The sequence below is a fragment of the Oryctolagus cuniculus genome, chromosome 3 (genome assembly GCF_964237555.1).
Source record: "Oryctolagus cuniculus chromosome 3, mOryCun1.1, whole genome shotgun sequence".
NCBI classification, from domain to species: domain Eukaryota; kingdom Metazoa; phylum Chordata; class Mammalia; order Lagomorpha; family Leporidae; genus Oryctolagus; species Oryctolagus cuniculus.
The window spans coordinates 4,738,705-4,760,940 of NC_091434.1; the positions used below are offsets into that span (position 1 = coordinate 4,738,705).

At 64.0% G+C, this 22,236-nt stretch overlaps 1 protein-coding gene across 2 annotated transcripts in view; it reads right to left on the minus strand.

The window, feature by feature from the left end:
• Nucleotides 1-21,858, minus strand: part of SH3BP4 (SH3 domain binding protein 4) — a 71,547-nt gene extending 49,689 nt beyond the window's left edge. The window contains exon 1 of one of the 2 annotated variants that reach the window (XM_051834149.2): nt 21,719-21,858. The gene's annotated coding sequence lies outside the window, so the exon portion shown is untranslated. Of the gene's footprint in view, nt 1-2,176; nt 2,424-21,718 lie in introns of those variants that run through there. The other variant, XM_070070005.1, reaches the window with a different exon arrangement.
• Nucleotides 21,859-22,236: the final 378 nt, after the last annotated feature.

Sequence of the window (22,236 nt, forward strand, 5' to 3'; positions counted from 1 at the left end):
CTCTCCCCTCTGGGTGGCCAGCGTCAGCCAGTACCCCAGCTCTCCCTGCTCTGGGCAGCCAGCGTCCAGCCAGGGCTCCAGCTCTCTCCCCTCTGGGCGTCCAGCCAGGACCCCCAGCTCTCTCCTCTCTGGGCAGCTTCTGTGTTGCTGCCGTCACAAACTGCCATCCGCTTCTTCACTTTCTGGGGGCTGGAAATCAGAAACCACCCTCGGGGCAGGGCGGGCTGGTCCTGGGGGCTCTGAGGGGTAACAGACACCCAGGGCCACACCGAGGGCCACCCGGACACCCGAGGGTCCTGTCACACAGCCTGGTCCCCAGCATGGTGGTCTCAAGCTGGAATCCTACAAGTGGGGACAGGGCAGGCATTTGGCTAGCCGTCCGGATGCCTGCATCCCACACCAGAGAGGTCCCGGCTCTGGCTCCCAATTCCAGCTTCCTGCCAATGCACACCCTGGGAGCAGACGCGGGGGCTCAAGTACAGGGTCCCTGCCTCCCTCATGGGAGACCTGGGCTGAGCTCCTGGCTCCAGGCTCCAGGCTCCCGGCTTTGACCCAGGCCCCTCCTAGGCCTCCTGGGCATCTGGGAAGAGAACCACAGCGGGGAGCTGTCGGTCGGCCTGTCTCTCCCTCTGCTTTCCCAACTGAAAAATAAAATAAAATAAAATAAAATAAAATAAAATAAAATAAAATAAAATAAAAACGGTGGGGCCTGGTGGAGGTCAGATCACTGGTAGAGGGATGATGTCACTGGTTGAGGGGATGACATCACTAGTGGAGAGGATGACATCACTGGTGGAGGGATGACATCACTGGTGGATTACATCACTGGTAGAATAATTACATCACTGGTGGAAGAGATTACATCACTGGTGGAGGGGTGACATCACTGGTGGAGTGATTATGCCACCCCAGAGGTTCCCAGGTCCTCGCCCGTGCACAGCTGCAGAGTGCCCCGTGGACTCAGCGCAGGGTCCCCAGAACAGGAGTCACCTGTGTTGCTCACGGCTGTGTCCCCCAGCCCTCGGGCCTGTGCCAGGCACCCAGCAAAGTGCTCCAGGAGCAGCAGCTGCCGCTGACTGAACACAGGAGCCGCGCAGCTCGGTTTGGGGCCAGCTGGTGGGCTGCCCCCTCCATCCCTGCCCGGCCTTCCGCACTTCCTCCCTATGGACACCCACTGCCCTGCTTCTCTGGGCCACTCCCCCTGGCCGCCCACTCCCTGCCTGTTCCCAGGTTCTCCCCAGCCTGGACCTACCCCTCGTGTCCAGGGTCCCCAGCATGCACTGCCCACTCCCTTAACCCCTCCCTGAGACTCTCCCACAGGACCCCGCCCCCGCCCTGCCCTGTAGCTGTGCACCAAGCCTGTGGCCCCAAGCCCTCGGCACGCCCCCTCGTCCACACCCCAGGCCCACGGCAGCTCCTCCCTGTGGGTGAGGTCCCGGAAAGGTCATGGTTACACTTCTCCCGTGCCCTGCGGCTCCGGGGCCGAGGCTCCACAGCCCAACAGCCCCACCCCCCGCTCTGCCCTTTACGAGCTACAAGCTGCAAGACAGGTTGCGAACCCTCTACATTCCCATCCACAAAATGGGCACAGTGCCACGGACGCCCACGGTACCCCAGGCTGTACTCCAGCCTGGCACGGCGCGGGTAACCAAGTCAGCCTGGAGGCGGGCGGCTCCAGCAGCGCCCCGGGTGTGCCTGTGGTGCCAGCGGCCGGCCAGGAGTAGGAGCAGCCCTCCTCGGAGTCTGACAGGGAGCACGAGACAGTGGATCCCCCAGGGTTAGGGTCTCCAGGTAAAACCCAGGACATGCAACAGCAGGAGTTTCAGGAACACGACAAGTCACATTTTAGAATACGTGTGCCCCAAACGTCTAAGTGTTCTGCATTTGCTGTGCCAGCCTGAGCGCCCTCCCGAGACCCCCTCCGGCCTGGCTGGGCTGCAGAGGTTCACGTCAGGGCAGGTGTGCCATGCTGTCTCCACCCCATGACAAAGCCGCTTTCTAAAGAAAGGAAGTAACTGAGTAACTGACATAAAAGTCTCCTGCAACTCTGAGGAGGGCTCGCTCCGGAACACTTCCCCACCCTGGTCATCCTGCAAGAACACCCACGCAGAAGCCACACCCACAACCCAGGGCGCCATGGCAACAGCTCACTGCCCCCTGCAAAGCATGACTTCACCTCGCATTCCGGCAGAAGCCCAGGACAGAGCGCAGCCCAGGAGTCCCCGAGCAAACAGGCGGCAGCTGCGGCTGAATGGCAGGAAATGCAGCAGCTTCTTCTAATTTTAACTTCGTCCAGGAATGCGCGCCCGAGCACAAGGCTCCCGGACCCGCCCGCTCCCACATTCCTCTGCAGCCGTGAAGCCCTCTCCGGGGCGCCCAGAACAGACTGCCGCTCTCCAGCGTGCCGGCTGGGGGTCCCCGGGCTCCGGGCTGACTCATGGCTGTGCTCCCACGTGACGAAGGGGCTGGCGTGCTGCTGGAACAGGAAAGCAGTCAGACTGCAGGGCGAGCCACAGGCAGCCACGGGGCGGCCGAGCCGGCTCCACTCAGGAAGGCGGCGTCAGGCCCTAACCATAAACAGGAGCCCGATTCCACGGCCCTGGGACGAGACCAGGACGCACGGCCAGAACTGGGGTGGCCTCGGAGACAGGACTCTGCCAGCTGTCCCCTGGGAGGGAAAAAGGCGCCACGTGCCCCACGAGGGCGAGGGACACGCAGGGGCCACTTCTGCACGGGTCACAACCAAGAAAGGACCATTTTCCAGAAAACCCCAAGGACTCCTACAGGTCAGTGAGAAAGACGGGTCAGAGCCCTGAAGAGGGTCCTCACGTTGCGTGCAACCTACAGGACAAGATCAGTCAAGAGCAAGCCAGATACCACCGCACGCCCATCACGCCGCCCTGAGCCAGAAACACTGGCAACGCCAAGGCCGGGGGCAACGCAGGCGAACCTGAACCCCGCATGTGGCTGGACCGGGAGCGCGCCCCAGGAGCCGGCCCCACACGGCGAACTGCACGCCGAACTGGGAGTCCCACACGGCGCCCTGCACAGCCTGCCCGGGTCAGCCGCCGGCTGTGAGCCTCTGACCCTCCTGGACAGCTGAGGAGCGAGCGAGCAAGGGCTGGCGCGGGCACAGCAAAGCCACAGGGCATCACCGGCAGACACACCATGGCTGCACCGGGGCTGCCAAGAGCTGCAGGGAAAATGGGACTAAAAGAGGTTATTTTGGTGCAAAAAAAGAAAAGAAAGAAAAACGAATACACACAATACGAGCTTTTGTTAAGGTTTTGAAGGCCCTTCACGCACACACACGTCCAGGCAACAAAGGAACTCCCTAGAGAGCGCGTGTAGCTCCTCGGGGCGTGTACCCAATCCCAGCAAGGACACAGGGCCTCACGGCTCCGGGAGGTCGCGGCTCCAGGGGCGGACACAGGACCTCACGGCTCCGGGAGGTCGCGGCTCCAGGGGCGGCTGAGCTGGGCAAGAAGCGGCCTCGTGTCGTCAAGGTCTCGGCCAAGGCTGGAAGGGGGGGCCCACCCCTCCCTGCTCCTCCACACTCAGAAGCCCCAGGCTCTGCCTGGGGGTGAACAAGGCAGGTGCCCTGGGAGGACTGCCCGCTCTCCCAGGCTGTGTCCCCGCCCCCGGGCCCGGTCTAACTCGGGGTTCTCTCACCGCTCGCCTGTCAGCTAAGGATGCAGGACACTGGGACTGCGGCGTGCGGTCTCCCTCCAGGACCAGGAAGCACCCTGATGTTGGCAGGTCCGACCCCCACCCCCAAGGCCGCGGCAAGGCGGCAGCAGGCGCCTGGGGGCAGCTGGGAGCTGCCCGGAACCACATCCTGCTTGGCCACGGCATCAGCTGGTTTGTGCCAGTGTCGCTGAACAAAGGGACTTTCTGACCAGGCATCGGGGCAGGAGCCCGGCTGGGGGGGGTGGGGGCTCCCAGTTGGTGACCAGGAAGTGCTGAGCGCCTGGCCAGCTCGACCCCAGGCCGTGCCTGCACCCTGCGCTTTCACAGCCCTCCAGGCCCGGCAACACCAGAACCTGGGTGAGTGATGGATGGGCGGATGGCAGGAGCGCTTCTCCAGCAGGTGTGAGGACATGCCGAAACACGGTGAGGTGTGACCGCACGCAAATCCCAGGGACGCCGTGGTCACAGCACCCACCACCACCACCACCACACACGCCCAGCACTGTGCAGGCCCCTCGGTCCCCCGAGTCCTGAAAGGGACACGGGACAAAGGCTACCACGCTGTCCGGACACCCAACACCCTCAAACCCAGGCCTCTCTGGAAAAGCCCCCGGAAGATCCACGGCCCCTTCTGGGAGGGTGCTAAGGAAGTGACAGGTACCATCCTCTCCGACGGGACCCAGTACCCTGGTCCTCTCTGACCCGCGCCAGGCCAGTAAGGGACTCTCACGGACAATCTTCCCGGGGAGCAGGATGGCATGGTGTGGCTCTCTAGGGAACCCCAAGTCTCAGCGGGGACACGGCTCTGTGGCTTCGGGGGGGGGTCCCATCCTGCAGCTCTGGGGCTCGGTGGGAGGGGCGACAAGTCCCACTGCACAGGGGTGGCCAAGAACCCCACCGTGGACGCCGACCTGCAAGGCTCCCCACACCCCCACTTCTGACGGTGCCCGGATTCGGTCAGATGCCCTCCGTGTCCATGGGGGTCCTGAACAGGCTCCGGTCTCCACCTAGCACATGGACAGAGCTCTGACGACTGGGTGTAAACACAGCACTGGGGGCCACCCCCACGCCAGCTGCACAGCTGCAGCTGCAGTGGTTAGGAGCAGAGCCTACTCTGCCCGGGGCTTAGGGGCCAGCTCCCTGCTCCCCCGCAGGGCCCTAGGCAGCTGCAGAGCCGCCCTCGCACTCACCCTTATCTTGGAAAAGAGCCACTCTGGTGGCCTGGAGAGGGGACGCTGTCAGTGCCACGCAAAGGGCCGGAGTAGCTACTGACCTGGTGTGAGACCCCAGATTTGCACCAGGACAGCGAGGGCCATGCCGCTGACCGCTCCCCCCCACTGCTGTCCGTGTCTGCCCAGCAGACTCCTCCTGTCACCCCCAGCAGGCCCCAGCGTGTCCCAGCCGCCAAGGAACAGGCCCGCGCTCCACCCCCAGGCAGGAACTCTGCAGCTCACGGGGCCCCTGGACACTGCACCTGCGTCCCCCAGCCCACAGCACCCACCCCACCCTCTGGGAGCGGCCAGGCCTGCACACACGCAGGGCCGCCTCAGAGCCAGAATCTGCGCTTCACCGTCCTACGGCAAGATTTGAGAAGCAAGGGCTGCAAGTCGTCAGCTCTGCCCAGCTCCTGCTATGGGGCTGGCACCCGGAAGGAGACCTCCCCCAACTTCAGAAGAAACCCGGGGGGGTTCCTGGTATGCCTATGAGCCAAGTCTGCACACGCTGCCTCCCCCACCCCCACCCCTCGCCGCCGTGAGCTGGGCTCGCTCTCCGGGGCAGGCTGCACGCGTGAACACTAAGCACCTACCGGCACAGGTGTCTGCGAGGCTGTGAGTGTCCCTGCGGAGTTGTGCAGCCAGCTCTGCAGGAGACCATCTGACCCGCTGCCCAGGGCGCCTCGGGGCCGTGACACTGCCTGCTTTTATGACCCTGCCAGCTCTGAGGACTGCTCAGGTGCCTTTTTTGTTTAAGGATTTATGTATTTATTTATTTGAAAGGCAGAGTTACAGAGAGGCAGAGGCAGAGAGAGAGAGAGGTCTTCCATCCGCTGGTTCACTCCCCAGATGACCGCAATGGCCAGAGCTGGGCCATTCCAAAGCCAGGAGTCAGGAGCTTCTTCCGGGTCTCCCATGCGAGTGCAGGGGCCCAAGGACTTGGGCCATCATCCACTGCTTTCCCAGGCCATTGCAGAGCTGGACAGGAAGTGGAGCAGCTGGGTCTCGAACCGGCGCCCATATGGGATGCCGGCACTGCAGGCAGAGGCTTATTCTACTGTGCCACAGTGCTGGCCCCTGCTCAGGTGTTTTGTAAGAGAACCCTCAGCTAGGAAGGGCCTGGGGTTACTGTGAGGAGATGGCAGGGAAGGGCCCTTCTCACATCACACCACCCGTGTGACATCACCGTCCATGCTGAGGCCGGGCAGGCCCCTGCCCCTTCTGCTCCAACAGCCCCCAAGGTCAGCCAAAAGGAAGCACAGGTCCAAAGGACAGAAGCCCTGGCTACACTGCAGGTGACCCTGCATGAAATGTGAGGGAGAGGGAGAGGGGGAGGGGGAGGGGGAGGGAGGGGGAGGGAAGGGCTGTCTGGCCCCACAGACACCTGCTGGCACCTCGGCAGGGCTCACTGGGTTACTCAGAACTATCACTTGACGACAGCCGCAGCACGAGCTGGAACTGTGTGGCTGAATAAACAAATCCAGCCGAGACCTGGCCTCTATTTATGAAAAGGCAATTTCTAGAAGGTCCCTGACCCCACTGCCCTGCCTGGGTCTCTGCCAGCACCTCGCCAGGTGCCCCCAGCCCCCAGCAGGAACAGCTCTCCATGGACACAGTGTACCTGGCAGGGGTCCTGGGCAGGGGTGACGGGATGAACGCCGCGGTCCCTCCCCAGGGGATGACAGCCCTGCACCATGCCCCAGGCACAGAACCCCACGCTGTCATCTGCTAGGGAGAGAGCTGCCTTCCACGAGGGTGGGAGGGGTTGAGACTGGACGCTCCGGGTCAAACCTCTTCCCTTTGGATTTTTTCCCTCACAGTGTGGGCGGACTGCTTGGGGTCTGCTTCCCCGTGTGGTAAGACGCTCGGGGTGTCTCCTTGCCGGGCAGAACCTAGAACTCCATGTGCGCGCCCCAGCCAGGGGCAGGTGGAAGCCACAGTCACAGGCTGCCAGGTCAAGGAGCTCCGTGCCTACTGGGGGCAGCCAGCTTCCTGGGCCCGAGTCCCGGTGCTGTGCCCTCCACGGGTGATCAAACCCCCGGGGCCGGGCAGAGCTGTGTGCACCTGCGCCTGCTGCTGGCACTGCCGTGGCTGCCACCCGGACTGCCACTGCTTACAGGCAGAAAACTGACTTAGTCACGGGCCAACCACTCGGCCGCAGCAGAAGGCCTGTCTCCCAGCCATCCCCTCTCCAGTTCCTGGAACCGCGCGGCCAGGCAGCTGCTCCGAGGGGCAGGAGCAAGGCGCGTGCCAGGTGCACGCCACACTGCCCCCAATCAGCGTGTTTTATGATGATCCCCGGCACAAATCGCCACGCGTCGCGGCTGGGCAGGGCTGGCCCAGAGGCCCCGCCCTGAAGCGCCCAACGGCAGCCGGGGCATGGGAGAAGCTGCGCCTGCTACCACTGGCTTCTGAGCAGAGCCGCCCTGGGCTGCACCGACATCCGGTCCTCCCTCAGCACAGCACACGGGAGCCCCTCCCACCCCCACCTCCCAGGCGGCCTCGTCCACCTCTGCTATAGCAAGTGCTTAGTGGAGTCGGGAGCTGAACGTTCTAGACGCTTCCCCGGGCGTCCGAGGGGCCCAGCACAAGCCGAGGTGGGATTTAGGACGTTCCGTCAGCCCTAGGACACGCCATCCCTGCCCATGAAACCCACTCAGGGAGGTAGCCACAAAACGGATCCGGGTCACGGTCTGCACGGATCTCTGAACGACGGCTGTGCCGAGGGCGGTCCGCGCCCCCAGCTGGACCACCAGACCTGGGAATGTGTCCCGGCTGCTCCACTTCCGATCCAGCTCCAGATGGCTCAAGTAGCTGGGTCCCTGTTACCCACGTGGGAGACCTGGCTGTAGCTCCTGGCTCCTTCCTGCCTTTGGCCTGGCCCAATCCCAGCTGTTGCGGGCATTTGGGGAGCCAGCCAGCAGATGGAAAACACCTCTCATCTCTCTCTGTAGCTCTGCTTTCAAAAAAAAAAATAAATAAATAAGCTCCTTTTTATAAATAAGCAGAAAGAGCTCAAAAAACCTGAGTAGAACGAGAACGAAGCAGCCCCATAATTAGTAGAGGCAAAGAATTAGTAAAACTCATACAGAAAAGCGAAGGTGATCCGGATCCCAGAGCCATTAAACAAGCCAGAGAATGAGACGCAAACCCCTCCTGGCCGGCAGCTGTGGGCCCGAGGGGCAGCCAGCGGCGATGGCGGCAGAGCCGAGGCCCGCTCAGAGGAGAGCCGCGCCAGCCGGGGGTGACTCACTCTCCTCTCTCTGCCCTGTAATTGCTACCCCTGGGGGAAGGTCCACGCACACCCCAAGGTCCACACAACCATCCACTGGCCCCCGGAAGTGGCCACACGCAGGACATGGACCGCCACGGGACGCTACGCCGGGCAGAGTCCCGGGGGTGCTACTGGGCGCCCAGCCCCAGGCCAGCTGGGTCTCCAGGGGACAGACCTGAGCAAGACCTCCACGCTCACAAGTGATTCTGACACAAGGGGAGCCGCCAGGGTCAGAGCAAGGCCAGGGCGAGGCCAGGATGCCCAGTGCGCTGGACGGCTCTGCACCGCTGTGCGCTCGGACCCATGTGGGCCAGGAGGGGCCTGAGTGGGGCTGGGGGGGAGCGGCCCGGGGGCTGCAGGAAGGGGCGGGCCAGCTTGCCAGTGCTCAGGCCCCTGTGGCACCAGGAAGCCCTTGGCAGTGACAGGCGGGAAGCGGTGCCGTGTCTTCCATTCTGAGGAAAGGGCAAAGGCCACAGCTGGGCTGATCCCATGCACCCTGACGTGTGCGGGGCGAATCCGCGGATGACCAAGCGGGCAAGGCTAAGGCCAAGGCCAGGGCCATGTGACCCCCGGCAGTCCTGGCACATGGCAACCCCACCAACTGCCCAGCCCTGCCCCCTCCTCAGTGTCCACCGGCCACACAGCCCTGACGTCACGTCCAGGCTGTCGCCATCCCCGGAAGCCACCACGGACACGGCACCCGACACAGAGCCAGAACCAGACACACAACCCTGCAAGAGCCCAGCAAATCCAGTCTCGCAAGCAACACAAAACATGGGGCAGGACTGAGACGTGTCGGTGACGCCCCCACGCCACCACGCTGTTGGGACAGGAACCCAGGGCCGGAGAAAGGCGAAGTCTCTCGCTCCGTGGAAAGCCACAGCCCACGCAGACCTGAGCCTCGCGAGGTGGCCCAACGTCCAGGTCCCGAAGGACAAGAGCTCAGGGGAAGCAGGGAGAAGCACGCTCCACACCACGCAGGCGGGCAGCAGGGGTCGGAAAAGCCAGCAGGGGCTTCACCGGCGCCGAGAATCTCAGAGGAAGCTCAGCCTAAGCAGAGCGAGCCAGCAAGGCAGAGGAGGGGCATCGGGGCCAGCACCGAGCAGCAGGGCACACCAAGTGGACGGCCACCGGTGAGGCCGCAGGGGCTCCGATTAGCACGCTAGGAACAGGCAAAATGTGCGCAGAAAGACACGGGGCTGCAGCAGTGGCACGGGACACGAGCCTGTCCCCCTCAACGCGACCGCCCAGCCGGCAAACCACCAGTGCGGCACGCAACACGAGCAACGAGCTACCCATCACAGACCCGGCCCCACGGTCACTGTGCAAGTGTCCCAGGCGCAAACACGGATACAGAGCCCCGCCTCGGCCAGCGACAACCTGCACAAAGCCCTCCCAGCAGAGGACCGCCCAGGGCACAAGGCAGCCCAGAAACTGAGAAGAGAAACAGGGGCTCTGGAGCCAAAGGACCTGGAAGCCAGGGCATCCTGGACCCGCCGGGGCCACCTGCTCTGTGAGCTCAGGGGGCATCTGGTGCCCCTGTCTCCAGGGCACCCCACCGTGGAAACACAGCCCCACTGCTCACCCCACGGCTCTCCTGGCCAGAGTGCCACCACCAAGTACCCCCGTGAGTAGGGTGCAAACTTCCAGAGAAGAAACCTCACCCATTAATCAACAATCAACACCAGCCAACATCACCCCAGACGGCCCTCATGCTTCCTGGCATCAGCTGGGGTCCAGCCGGGGGTCCACGGCAGTGGGCGCCCTCACCCAGGGGAGGGAAGGCATCCACCCCTCTGGGACCATGGAAATGAAGGCCACGGCATGCAGCTTTCTCAGGACAGAGCCCAATCTCTAAACACCTCCCCAGGGACTGTGCGGGCCCTGGGCCCAGACTGGTGCTACCAAGTACAGGACAAGTCACCACTGGGTTCCCGCGTGAGGTGGCCCCGGGTGGGATGGGGGTCTCTGTGGACAGGTGAGGCTGCCGCGCCCTTGAAATACGGGAAAGAGGATGGGGGACACACGAGAGCAGGAGATTCCTTCATGGCGAGGGCGTGGCCAGTGCGGAGGAGGAGGAGCTAATGCCTGCGGCCAGGGGTCCTGGAGGTGGAGAAGGGAGGGCAGAGTCACAGGCTGGGTGTGGTGGGGAAGGAGGAGGAGGAGACCCACCCAGCAGCTCCACACGCGCTGGGCGTTAGGGTCCATTTCAGCCCAGGCTCCAAGCCCTGGCTCCTGCTGCTGGCCTCAAACGACCCTCAGACCATGGCCCCCTCCCACCCCCCCCCAGGCGATGCCCTTGGCTCAGGTTCCTGACCCTGGGACCTGGACACTGAGGGACACCAGCACAGGGAGGACGGCGTAAGGGCCAGGACAGCCCCGACCTGACTTCCGACTCCTGCACGCGCAGCCTGGGCAGGTCTCATAAGCCGCTGGGACTCGGTTTCCCTGTCTGCTACACAGAGGAGGGGGGAGCCGGCCCCACCTGTGTGCTGGGGGTGCAGTGCTGAGGTCTAACCCAGGATGCTCTCACGGGAGCCAGTGAGAACAGGGAGGGAGGGGGCGCCCCACAGTGACCTGTCCACCTTATTTTAACGTCTCTGTCACCAAATGGAACACAGCTTCCCGGAGCAGAGCTGCCCAGCACACGGGCTCTGCCTGACCCTGGCTGCCAGGCCAGCTGCAACCAATGACCCCAGCAGGACAGGCGGCCAATGTGGGGCAGGGGCACAGGCGCCACCGAGGCAGGGCGTGAGGCAGAACTGCACAAAATGCGATGCCGGGCACCTCCGAGCCCTCTCGGGCCGGCCTCCCCGGGGATTTCCGATTCTGGGTGTCCAGGAGCTTCCATACTGTGAGCACATCTGTGCACCCCAGGGCTCCGCCAACAGCAGCTGCACCTCCTGTCGAGGGGGAGGGCAGGGCACCCCCCACAGTCCACGCCTGCCGGCACACAGCAGCCCTGACGTCTGTACCGAGGAGCCGATCTGTGATTCCCGGCAGTACAGTCCGATGGCCAGGGGCGGCGGCCAACACCCTGCTGCCCCCAGGATGCCGAGTGGACACCTGCTAAGAGACAGCTGGCACCGCCCCGGTGTGCGGCTCGGCTGTCACTCACAGGTGTCAGGTTCCACCTTAGCCGGCAGCATCTCGCTCCAAGCATCTCGCTCACGTCAAAAGAACGGGGTTGGGACGTCACTCCCCGGCTTTCCAAGGGTCGAGTTCAGGGCCTCCCAGAAGTAGAAGCGGATGAGCCCGGTGCGCGCGGGGTACACACAGAAGCCTCTGCAGCTTAGCACTGACCGGCCACAGGGGACCGAGTGCCTGGCCGCTCAGCGGGCTTCAGAAACTGAGAAACCAGGAAAACCAGGCTGACCCCGGCCGCCGAGGCGCGGCGCTGCGGGAGGCCCGGGCGTGGCGGTGACCGGGAAGCCTGCCCGCTCAGCGCCCGTTTCTCTCCGGGACACAGCTCCGCCGTGACCCTGTGACCCCAGCCTTGAGTCAGTTTCCGGCTGAGTCCCCAGAACGGCGTTTTTGTCCACGAAAGTAACTCCAAAAAAACTTCAGGGCGCCCACTTGACCGGGAGCTGAATGCGAGTCCCACCACAGGACACCAGGGACGAGGGCCACACGGGGGCCACACACCCGGGGCTGCAGGAGCATGGAGAGGATCCGACTCAGCCGCAGAGGTGCCCGGAGCTGTGAGGAGGGGGCCCAGGGCAGGATGTGGCCGGGTCAGCTCTCACATCTCATCAGGCCCCACGGCACCGAGATAAACACGCCAAGCGGCCACAGCACCTGCCTCAGGTGCTCCCAGAACGCTGCCCCCTCCCCGTGCCCCACGTCCCTCTCTTGGGCCCTGGGGTGCAACAGGCCATCCAGCCCAGAGCCCCACCACCCCCAAAGCCCTCTAGGCACCCATCCGACTGCTGGCCTGCTCATTCCTGCATTCCCCCTCCTATTTGTGGAACTTTTGGGGGAGCTTGAGCTGACCCCAGTACAACCTCATGAACCCTGATCTTCCCCCCTCCCCAGTATGCCAATCCCCACCCCCTGCTGGAGGACAAACTCCCTAGGGCACGGTGGCCTGGTGGCCTCCCCATGGCCCACACCCCGCACCCCGCCCGCAGGGCTCAGCAGAGTGGGCCAAGGAAGAAGCCAGAGCAGGCCAGAAGGGAAGAGGGCGGGGCCGGCTACAGCGGGGCGGGCCCCCAGGCTGAGTGGCACTCAGAGAGCCAGCGCCTGCCCCCCCTCCCCCGGGCTTCCACGAGGCCCCCAAACCGCTGCCTCCTGTGACCCAAGCAGGATGAGTCACGGCACCGGCAGGAGACAGGCCAAGAAATATTCCGCCCATGAATTAGTTTTGCTCTGGCCAGAACGAGAGAGCCCTGCGACACCAGACCGCGGGCAGGAGGCACCAAGAACCTCTGCTCTTCACGCAGCCGGGGTCACGACCTGAAGTGCTCCATCCCCCAGGCCGGGCCAGCCCCCCTTGCTGACAATCACATGACACAGCCAGCACCCTGCTGACCTGACCTGTGACAGGGACCTCGCCGCCCACCGCTCTCAGAGCCCCCCACCCCAGGCAGCACAGCGCGTCGGGAGCCAGCCAGACATCAATTCCCCCCCGACAGCACCTGCCGTCTTCTGCTCGAGTCTCGGCCGCTGGGCCTCGACCCTCTCCCCGTCTCCTGCCGCGGGGGGCCTTCCTGAGTGGCGACCGGCGTTCACCCAAGTTACTATAACTCGTTCTCGACGGATCCGACACCACCCAAGTACAAGACTTGTTCCACGGGGAAGCCTAACACGCTCTGCAAGACGTGGGCACCAAGGGTGTTCCCGCGGTGCTGTGTACGGCTTCAGAGTGGGAGGTGACGGCTCACCAGGACGCGCTGGTCCCGCACGCCGGCCACGCTGCACCAACCCCACGGTAGAGAGAGGGCACAAATCTGGGACCCCAGAACAACAATTTGAGGTAAAAAGTTGTTTTCAGAAAGCAAACGACTCAGTCACCAAACACCTGGGAAACAGGAGTCTGTTCCCGACAGGTGTGGTCCCGGGATGACTCTGGTCTGGCCCGCACCTCCTCTCATCCGTGTCCCACTCGTGTCTCATTCACGTCTCACCCATGTCTTGTCCGTCTCGTCCAAGTGTCATCCGTGTTCCATCCATGTCTCACCCATGTCATATTTATGTCTCACATGCGTCTCATCCACGTCTTGTCCGTGTCTTACCTGTGTCTCATCCACGTCTCGTCCATGTCTCGTCCACGTCTCGTCCACATCTCGTCCATGTCTCATCCACGTCTCGTCCGTGTCTTACCTGTGTCTCATCCACGTCTCGTCCGTGTCTCGTCCACGTCTCGTCCACATCTCGTCCATGTCTCATCCACGTCTCGTCCGTGTCTTACCTGTGTCTCGTCCACGTCTCGTCCGTGTCTCGTCCACGTCTCGTCCACATCTCGTCCATGTCTCATCCACGTCTCGTCCGTGTCTTACCTGTGTCTCGTCCACGTCTCGTCCATGTCTCATCCACGTCTCGTCCGTGTCTTACCTGTGTCTCGTCCACGTCTCGTCCACATCTCATTCATGTCTCATCCACGTCTTGTCCACGTCTTGTCCACGTCTCGTCCACATCTCGTCCACGTCTCGTCCACATCTCACACACGTCTCATCCACGTCTTACCTGTGTCGCGTCCACATCTCATCCACGTCTCGTCCACATCTCATCCATGTCTCATCCATGTCGCGTCCACGTCTCGTCCACATTTCATCCATGTCTCATCCACATCTCGTCCGTGTCTTACCTGTGTCTTGTCCACGTCTCATCCATGTCTCGTCCACATCTCGTCCATGTCTTGTCCACGTCTCGTCCATGTCTCATCCATGTCTGGCCCATGTTTTAACCTGTGTCTCACCGACATCTCACCTGTGTCTTGTCCGTGTAGTCTGTGTCTCACCCCCGCCCGCGGGGTCTGGGCTGCCAGGAGGCGGGACTACCTCCGAGGCTCACAGACACCCAGGGCAGCTCCACGGGGGCGGGGGGGGGGCAGAATCCCACCACGGGGTGGGGGTGGGGCTCCCGCTCTCCCAGGTTTCTGAATCAAACACGTCAGGACTTAAGTGAGGACGACGACGAGAACAGAGGGGCTGTCAGAGAACTCACGTGTGCCCCGAGCACGGGTCGCTCCTCCACCAGGGCAGGGCAGGGCAGGGCAGGGCAGGGCAGGGCAGGGCAGGGCCTCACCGTGCCGCAGCACCAGGAAGCCTCCGCGGCCTGCCACTGGTCCTTCCAGGCCACGCCAGAGGTCTGGGCACCGCTGTGCAACCTGGGGGTCTCCGCCACACCCCTCCTGCGTCCCCACCATCTCCTCCCAGGGACCTGGGCAAGGGGCAAGGTAAGCACACACACTTTTAAAGGGTCAGGCCGAACAGAGTCTAAAACTGTTCCACTCCGGTGGTGAGAGAGCCTAAACGTTCCCTATGTAGGCAACATTGAAGAGTACGCTGGAGGGGCCAGCCTGCGGCACAGCAGCCCACATCGGGGTGCTCAGTACCCGGCTCACCTCCCTGACAACGCACCAGGCAGGGCAGCAGAGGGTGGTGCAAGTGCTTGGCCCGCCACTCATGCCGGAGACCCAGGTGGCATTCCTGGTTCCTGGCTGTGGCCTGGCCCAGCCCTGCTGTTAAAATCATTTGGGGAGTGAACTAGTGGATGGAGGATCAATCCCTCCCTCTCCCTCCCTCTCTCTCTCTCACCTGCCTTTCAAGTAAATAAATAAATCTTTAAAAAGAGTACAGGCCAGCGCTGTGGCCCAGCGGTTAAGCGGCTGCCTGCATCGCCAACATCCCATGTGGATACCAGTTCGTGTCCCGGCTGCTCCGCCCAGATCCAGCTCCCTGCTAATGCACCTGGGACAGAAGCAAAGAACGGCCCAAGTCCTTGGGCCCCCGCATCCACGTGGGAGACCCGGAAGAAGCTCCTGGCTTTGGTCTGGCCCGGCCCCAGCCGTAGCAGTCATTTAGGGAGCAAACCAGCAGACGGAAGATCTCTGCCTCTCCCTCTCTCTCTGAAACCCTGCCATTCACATAAAAATAAATAAATTCTTAAACCAAGAATAAGCCAGAGCGCATATACACCAGACTGAAGAACCCACAGCCATGAAGAAGCCCACGCTGACAGGGGCGGGGACCCGGACCCTCACAGGTGGAAACAACACAGCCACACCCACAGTGAGGAACAGGGCCACACTGTGTTTAAATCTCCAACCTCAGGAGGCAAGCACCGTGGCCAGCAAAGCGTGGCCTCGGAGCACTCCCCAGGCTCACCCAGGGACAAAGCAGGCAGACAGAGGTCAAGGGTCACACACACAGGGTGTGCGGGGCTGAGAAGCCCCTGCCCTTTCCCACTGCGATGCCCCCAGGAAGGGCCCCGGAGACGCCACGGAGGAGTGACCGCCTAGCCCGCTCCGTGAGCACGTCACGCCGCTGCTGCGCCCCAGGACGCCGAGGTGGCGAGCGGGGATCTCCCTCCCAGGATGGCCTGCAGCCATGCCAGGCCGGCGGCTCCCATTTGCCTACTCACGGCTTTCACGGCGGCGCCACAGTGCCCGACACAGAGGGGAAGCCTGGGACACAGGGGAATCCAAAAACTCCTAGGTCTCCTGACGGAACACTCTGGAACCACACAGGTGGTGCTGTTACACCCGGGAGCCCCAGGGCACCCACTCTTCATGGCGGGCAGGAGTCACGCACAGCCCCCATGCTCTGACACGGGCCCGACGTTGACGGAAACTGGAGGCGGGAAGAGAGGGCTGCCCTCGTAAGCACCTTAAACGCTGATTTCTGAAACCAAGCAAGAGCAACAGGGGCACAGCAGGGGTGAGGAGGCAGAGCACCGGCCGGAGACCTCCTCCTCCTCCCCTGCATCACTGCAGCTCCACCCTGGACTCCGGTCTCAGCACTGCCCCCCTCGCGTCCAGTGACGCACGGGCCCCACACCTGACGCCCTTGTCAATCTCCTGGGAGTCCGAGGCGCATCGCTGGCATGTCCCTCCACTGCCGGCTTCCTGAGGCTGCGGGAAATCCAGGTCCTTCAGCAGACCGCATCAGGACGAAAGGGGTGGACACAGACGAACTGAGCCTACCAGAGTCGAGAGCTAAGCTAACTGCGTAGAACGTCGAGGACGGCCACCGGCCAGCGCTTGGCCGAGCTGGTTAGTGCTCAAGGGCCAGGAATCGCCACAGACACATCTCGTCAGCGGTAAACCATCCAGCTCTCACGCAGGAGAGTACCGGCGTTGTCGCAATAGGGCCAGACGAGGCCACCAGCCTAGGTTTCCACCCGGCTGCTTCTTTCACTCTGCAGACAGACGAGGGCCCCTGAGCTGCACCTGCCTGGCAGGGGGCCTGTGATGAGGCCAGGACGGAGGCAGGCCCCCATGCAGGGAGCTCAGAGTGTCAGCAGAGACCCCCAGGACCTGCCTCCAACCCCACCAGGCCTCACCAAGGCTGGCAAATGTGCAACCCGCAAAGGCGTCTGGGGAAGCAGTCCATCCACAGACGCCCCATGACCAGTGCGGCACCTGCGGCCACCCCCCCACTCGCCCGGGGCCCTCACTTCCGCTGCTCAGGCCAGCCCCTCCCCCCCGCAGGCCTCCAGGTCCCAGGATCCCTGCCCCTCTGACCCAGTCTAGCTCCCTACTCCGGCTCCCTGCTGCCATCCTGTCCCCGCCCCCCCCATCACAAACACCCTGCTGAGCAGCAGCCCCCACGCTGGTCTCCACCACCTCTCTCCCAAGTCTCCCTGCTGCTGTGACGACCCAGCTCCTGCAAGTGGAACCTTCATGAGTTCACCAGCTCCCCAGCACGGTCCTGTGTGCAGGGGGCTCTCACCCCTGCCGCCCCTCTGCCTTTCTCCTCCTCTGCTGCAGGGACACGCAGGGCACTCACTGGCCCCTCCCCCCACCCGTCTCCACCTGCCTCTCCCCAGCCTGCTGTGCACCGCGGGGCGACCCTGGGGCGGCCCCACGTGAGCCCCGCCACTCCCACGGCTCCCACTGTAAGGGGGCGAGCCCAGGCCTGCGCCGCTCTCCACAGTGCGGCTGGAGCAGCAGCCACGCCCGCACGCCAGCATCCCTGTAAAGTCTGCACCCCAGGGCCTCCCCTCCCGCCTCCTGGCTCTGCACGCAGTCACACCTCCCTCCCACGTGCTCCCTGCCTCCAAAGAGAGCGTCTCTCGTTTGAAAATACTTCACCTGCTAATGATGATGGGAAAAAATAATCAGCTCATGTGTGCCACCAAGTTCAAGGCTGCTCACCCAGTCCTCCTCCCTGGCCCTCAAGCTGCCCTCTTCTCGTGGGTGCTCCCGGAGGACCCCCTGGACCGCTGCCCCTGCTCTCCCACCCTATCCCGCTCACCACACCCGGCCAAGGAGCCGCCTGCCGGCTGCCGTCTGGACCTCTCTCTCCCACGAGGCCACTTCTTCCTGGGCCAGCAGAAGCAACCAGAGCAGAACCGGGTGCTGACTCGCGTCACGGGGGAAGATAAGGCCACTGCCCTAAGACTGGCAGCTGACGGCCCGGTGGGGGGCCGGAGCCCTCTGAGCTCAGCACCCCCCAAGCACAAAGCCTGCACTCCTTGGCCTCCAACACAGGTCAGCCATGCGCAGCCCCTGGCTGCCCCCCCTCCTTCCTTCTCACATGCTGTGTGCAGCCCAGGGTTCAATCAGAACCCCAGGGGGTAGCTGGAAGAAACCTCAGATGCCAGGGTCAGGGCCACAGGTCCTGGTTCCACGCTGGGGACTGGGGGGGGGTGGGCAGGTGGAGGGTGTGGGTTTTTTCTTAAAGCTGCCAGGTGACTTTCACACATAGTCTGAGTTTGGAGGTGTTCTCAGCGACACCCACATGCTGTCTGGGCCCTGCTCCTGGGCAGACAGGTGCAAACGCAAGGAGCAACCTCCCCCACTGCCTAAAGGGGGCTGGCGGGGGCGGGAGGGGGGTGCAGGGCAGTGAAAGGCGAGACGTGGGCAGACTTAAATATTTAGTGCCGCTGCCAGTCAGCCGTGGGGCGGGGGGTGGGCACCGCCGGCCCGGCCCTTTGTCTTCTGCAGGCACGCGCCCCTGGCTCGGCCTCCTGTCTCAGAAGACACAGGAGCTTCCTCTACGGCACTAGGCTTCAGGCTTGCTCGTGCCGAGCAGCGTCTGCCTTGGTTGTGCAGCCTGGGGGTGGGGGGTGGGGGGAGAAGGTTTAATAAGAATTTGGAATCATAAAATGCTTCCAAAGAGAGGCTTCTTTCCCATCCGCTGGGGCGCTGGGGCTGGGCTAACAGGCATCAGCAGAGAGCTCCCCTGCCCCACTGCCCCATGCCTCTAGCAGGCAGATAAGACTAATCTCGTTAGTGTGTCATCTCTTTCATCGTAAAAGCAAGGTGGGACCCTTATCTCACACCGACTTCTCTGCCTTCCAATAATCTTGCTCCAGTGACCTCATCTGCCCGGAACAACCTCCCCATCGCTGGGAGGACAGACTTCATACAGATCTGAGTGAGTGAACCGTGTCTCAACACCACCACCGCCGCCCTCAATAAACCCGGCTCTGCCCTGCAGCCAGGCCGAGAGGCAACAAGGACCCCTCGCCCTAGGAGCACAGCTGTTGTGCTGCGGGAGGGAGGCAGCCACCCTGACCTTTCGTGCCTGGGTCTCCAAGCTCCCAGAACGCCTGGTGCTCCGCTGCCCTGGGCCCTGCACGCCTCAGGCAGCCCCAGGTGCACATCCCAGCTGGGCAATCACAAGCGATGGGCTTGGAGGAGTTCCCTAAATTCTCAGAGCTTAAGAAAAGAAACCCCTCACGGTTCTGAATGAAGAGCAAGCAGCCGGAGCACAAGACTGGGTCAGTGGTGCCTCCTCCTACCCCTCCAGACCCCGCCAATCTTGAGTGAACTGAGCCCGCTGCCTCTAACTCAGACGTGCCTGCTCCGTGGGCCAGCGGGGCCGCCCAGCAGATGGCCTCCCTCCTCGTACCAGGCCTCTCTTTTCTTGCAAAGCCTCTGCAGTCCCAGGCCTCCTAAAGGCTGGTTATTGTGACCGCTTCCCATAAGAGCTGGCCCCCACGGCCCCAGGTGCAGGTGCAGAGCTACGGGACATCGGTGTGGGGGGGTGTGGGGTGGCCGGCTCAGGCTTCCTGGAGGACACGGAACACAGGGAGGTGGCAGGCGGGGTCTTCGCTGTGCAAATGGCTGGGCAGCAGGAGACCCAGCTGGCCCTCGGGAGGCTGAGTGCGCACCGGAGACGCCCGCGGCAGGAGCAGGTCGGCCAGGGCACGGCTTTCCTGATTCCTGGTTCCTGGTTGTCAGGCAGCGACCCCGGGACAAAGAAGTCTTGGTGCCCAACTCCGGGGCCTCGGGAAATGTCCCAGGGGCCTGACTCCAACTCTCAAAAGGAAAAAAAAAATGTACCCCAGTCCAACTCTGGGGTCGAATTTGAAAACAGCAAAGCCAAGGGCGCAGCTTCTCCTGTTAAAACTCAGCTGGCCCTCAAACAGGGAGCCCCAGAGCTCTGCCCGGACCCCCTTGCTGGGGTCAAGGGCTCCTCCTGAAGCATGGGAAGCTGGGAGACCCCTCCCCAGGGACCTCAGAGCTCCTAACTGGCCGGTTCGTGGGATATAAACGCAGGAGCGTCCCTCCCCAGGACTGCTTTCTCCACTGGTGAATGTCTCTGTCAGACTAGAAACCAGATTAGAATAAGCAGAAAGTCCATTCCGGCAGCGGGGGTCGGGGGTCGGGGGTCGGGGGTCCGGGACACAATTCTAGGTTTCGGATTAGGAAACAGCAGCAAAGCAGAGATTCCAGGAAGAGCCCCCCCCCCCCAGCCCTCCACCAGGAAAGTTAAGAGCACAATAGGTATTAGCTGTTTTTCAGACCCTTCCAAACGCCCCCTGTGTGAGCTGCCTTCTGTCACCAGACCTCCATCAAATCAAAGGCCTGGGGGAGCAGAAATGGCAACAAAGAAACTGCCAAAGACCCCAGCGGTGGAGCCCAGGAGAGGCAGAACGAGGTGGGCACCCCGGCTGCCTGGGGGGTGGGAGGCACCTGCTCCTGCTTGGGCTGCTGGTACCCAGCCTGGGTCCCTATTCATGGTGCTGCAAGGACATTGGAGCGTAGGGCCTGGATTTGTAACAACAGGAAAAAAAGAAAAAAAAAAAACAAAAAAAAAACACAAAAGCACATAGAGGCTCCAGCAGCCAGGCCTGGCCTGGGAGCGGGTCATTGTTCATTTAGTAAACAAGCGTACCATAAAGCAAGTCCTGGGAAGCCAGGTCGCTGGGTTCCGGGACCCCAGAGCTCCAACGCCCCCACGCAGGCTGGGCAGCCTTGGCCCCCTGCCCCTTACTCCAGGGGGCCCCTTGCAGAAGGCAGAGTTGGAGGCGGGGTGTGTGCAAGGCGCCAGGTCCTCCCTAGCTCTCCACCGAGGGCCCTGGCAGGGGTCAGGGGACGGTCCCGCAGGGTCCGCCGGGCAGGCCGGCTGGTGGGCGGCAGCTGTTGGACCGGCTGAGGCCCGGGAGCAGCAGCCTGCGTCCGGGGCCCCTGGGGCACAGCCGCTGTCCATCCAAGGATGTCCACGCGCTCCACAAACCACCCATTAATTTTTACGGGGACCTGGGAAGCACTTCGGGAATCATCGCCTTCCTTTTTACGAGGCAAGAAACCCGAACCACAGGGAGGCCAGGAGGCCAGGCCCGTCCCCTCCCCCGCCCCCGGGAGAGCAGGGAGGGAGACCCTGTCCCCAAAGCCCAGCCTGCGGGGGGCAGAGGCACCACCCTTGGAGGCGCGGGAGGAACGCGCTCGCCGTGGTTCCCTCGGTCCCGCCAGACGACGAAACCCGCGCCTGCGACCCCAAGAACGCGCGCCGAGCGGGCTGGGGGGCTCCGTGCGGCCGGCCGGGGATCAGGTCTGCCTCGCCGTGCCGTCCACGCCCCCCGCTCCCAGCATCGGCCGCGTCCGTAAAACCAGAACTAAAGTTTTGCGAAGTTGCTCGCGGTGACTGATCGACCACACAGCAGCCACCCGCCGCCCCAGCGTGGAGAAAATGTGCACGGAAAACCCGGCCCCGGGCTCCCCTTCGGACCTCGCCGAGCCGCGAGGCCCCACGGCCCTCCGCACGGCCGGCGCCCGGGGCTACACGGCCGGCCCCGCGCGAGGGGCGCCGCCTCTATCCCGGCCCGGCCCGGCCCGCGGGGTCTCCGGCCGCCGCGCCACCACCGGAGTTCTCGATTTCACCCGCAAACCGGGGCTCTCGCCAAAAGTTGAAATATGCACGGTCGCCAACAAGTCCGGCCGGGGACCGCGCGCCCGCCCCGCGCCCCCAGCCGCGCCCCGCAGGGCCGCCCGCCCGCCAGCGGCCCGCGCCGGGGAGGGGGCCACCCGCGCCAGCCGCGCCCCGGCGCCCGCGGAGCCGCCTACTCCGGCGGCGGGGGAGGCCCGGCGCGGGGCCGCGGGGGCCGGGGGCGCGCCGCCCGAGGCGCCCCGCGGCCGCCTGCCTACCTGGCTCGCATGGCGTCCCCGCGGGCTCCCGCGGCTTCTCCCAGGCGCCCAGCGGCTCGTCCGGCCGGGGGCGCGCGCGGCTCCGGAGTCACCGCGCGGCGGAGGCGGCTGCGGACACTCGGGCGAGCGGCCGGGGCGGCCGAGAAAGCCCGGAGCGCTCGGCCCCCGCCTCCGCCTGCCCAGGGGTGGGTGGTCCCGCGCCGGGGGCGGGGCCGGGCGCGGGCGGGGGGCGGGGCGAGCGCGGGGGCGGGGCCTCGGGCGGGCGGAAGCGCGGGCTGGGGGCGGTGCCCGGGTTGCAGCCCCGGCGCCTGCTCCTTGCAGCCCTGGGTCGCCGGCCCGGGGCTGCGGGCGCGGCCGAGTGCTGAGCCCGGTGCGCCGTGGATCGGGGTCCCGCGGCGGGCGCTCGCCGGAGGGCGGTGGGAGGCGGGGGAGCGGGAGAAATCCCAGAGGAGTGGGCTGGCCGCAGGGCGTGGGGCTCACGAAGCTGCCCCCTGCGTTCGGCTTTTCTCGGCGCGGGG